This window comes from Lactuca saligna, chromosome 2 (assembly GCF_052625555.1).
Source record: "Lactuca saligna cultivar CGN05327 chromosome 2, ASM5262555v1, whole genome shotgun sequence".
In the NCBI taxonomy this organism is placed as follows: Eukaryota; Viridiplantae; Streptophyta; class Magnoliopsida; order Asterales; family Asteraceae; genus Lactuca; species Lactuca saligna.
The window spans coordinates 192216197-192218785 of NC_136418.1; positions in this window are offsets into that span (position 1 = coordinate 192216197).

Here is a 2589-nt window from a genome sequence, read left to right on the forward strand (position 1 = left end):
AAAGAATGGGAAAGGTGTGAAGAAAATGAGGTGGAGAGGTGGTATTTATAGGGTGAAATGTGGCTGAACTTGGTACCACATGTCACCATCTGGTGGCAAGCCTTGGGGAGAAAGCAATGACCAAGATTGTGCCACATCACCCATTTTCGCACAGCACACTTCCGACTTCTAAAATCCGTAACTTTCACATACGACCTCCGTTTTTGATGTTCTTTATATCCACGCGTAGGTAATAATAAGATCTACAACTTTCATTTTGACACCGTCAGCTAATTCTCGACCGATCTTAAATTTAACAGTACAAGGAGATTATACTGTTAAACGTCTGCGTAAAATTAATAACTTCTACATACGGACTCTGTTTTTGTCTGTCTTTTTACTGTTGATTTCCTATTAATGAGATCTTCAACTCTCATTTACGTTGCGTAAGCCAAAAACCGCTCAAACTAAAATTCGAGTTTCAGGCCGTGCACTGCTAAGCCGAATCTTAGAAAAATCATAACTTCTTCATACGAAGTCAGATTTGGGCGTTCTTTTTATCGATGTTCTTAGTTTAACATATTCTACGACTTTTGTTTAGATTGCTAAGGCTAAAAAGTCTTCTATCGTAAATTCACTATTTACGTCTCCGGGTGTCGTGCCGGTTTTGCCGTAAAACTTCGGCGGGCCATAACTTCTTCGTTATAGCTCGGATTTCGGCATTATTTATATGTACGGAAACCTTGAGATATATTCTACAACTTTATGTAGAGATATCGGGATTATCTCACACATTAATTTTTACGCTCATTTTTATTCTTTATTAATTATACATTTATAATTAAATAATAAACACATAAACACACATAATTCACATAATACTCAATTATTTCATATTTATTACTTTAAAAAAGAGTTACAATAGTTGACCTAGACTATTACATTGACAAAAATGCTTAGCCCTAAAAATCCGGGCGTTACATAATGATCGAGAGAAGCATCATATATTTGTTCAACCTTCGTGATGGTATGTTTAAGGTGGAGCGAAATAAGTTGATCGAGTTGAGCTTTCCTTTCAGTAGTGGTGGGTCTAGACTTTGTGGCTTCGAATAAGGAATTTAAAATTGAATCTAGCTTGGAGTCTAGACTATAAAACTTTTCATTAATCTTGGCATCTAGTCCGACCACGGAGGTTTCAATTGATTCTCCCTTCTTTAGAGAATCAGAGACATAGTCTTGGAGTTCCAAAAGGGCAAAGGGGTCAACATAATTACCAGCTCTTGATCCCGTGTCCGAAGTGGAGGTCTGAGACTTGGATTTATCATCATTGTGAAAACATGTGGTTCAAAGGGGCCAGCTTGAGTTGCATTATAAATATTATCTTCCTTGGGAGGAGTAGACTCAGTTTCACCTCCTAGATGCGTTTGGGCTTGATCGTCGATTCTTAATGTTACCATAAATGTTCCCATTAAATGTAACGGACATCATAAACGAGGCATTATCTCTTCAGGATTTTGGCCAAGACCTGGTCTTGGCCAAGGCAGTCTAACACTGGGGTGGCAGTTCGTTTCCCTCTGTGAGGGATAAATATCCCCCGCAACCTACTCATTCACTCACAACCAATCAGGATGTGACAGAAAGCTTAGGTGACGCTCAGAGCTGACGTCACCAAGCAGTTAGTTAACGTGGGCGTGATTCTCCCAGTCAGAGGAGACCGTGTTTCACGCTCATCGGATGAGGTCCTCACGATCCGTTAGAAGCGGGTATAAAAGGATCTCTTCCACCTCAAGGAAGGCATCCACCTTATTTCTAAAAAAGATTACCCTAAAATTACCTATCTTAGAAATCTAACTTGATCTTCGTAGCGATGTCCCGGGAGAACACCCAAACGTCCTTTAACTATTCCTCTCTGTGTTGTGTTCTCAGGAAAGCTCTTAAGGTAGATCCATCATTCGGTATCCAAACCCCCTGAAACATGTCACAACATTTGGCTCCATCCATGGGACGTATCCTTAGAGTGATACAACTAATTAACGACTCTGGTTCTCTACGAAAAGGGGATCTGCGCCTAACAACATCGGGGACAATAGTAGAAGTCATGTTCATAATACTAGTGATGTTAAACAATGACCATCATTACGAGTATAAACATAGGCCCCAATACAGGTGCTAATGGCACAGGTCTTGCCGATTACGGTAGGAATAACTGAACCAGTACTCCAGAGCAGTTTTTATCAACTGTCGTTGGATGTTCCAATGCCTCGGATGGTGATATCGCACCTCAATTTGTTGTAGACAAGTCCATATGACGACAAACATGTACTAAACATCTCTAACTCTCGTAAGAGGAGCACGCCTCATTATGCAGAAGATGAGATTGATGCAATCTCAAGAAACCTACTTAATATTAGCTTCTCGAGCAGCAAACCCAGACCATCGAACTGGGATCCGCGAGATCCACTCCTTATATCTGGATTCATCCGCAACACGAAAGTTCAACAAATATACATCGATAATGGTTGTTGCTCCGATATACTCTATCAGCACTGTTTCCGACAACTACTAGATGCGTGGAAGGAGGGGTTACAACCCCCAACCGGTTGATCATTG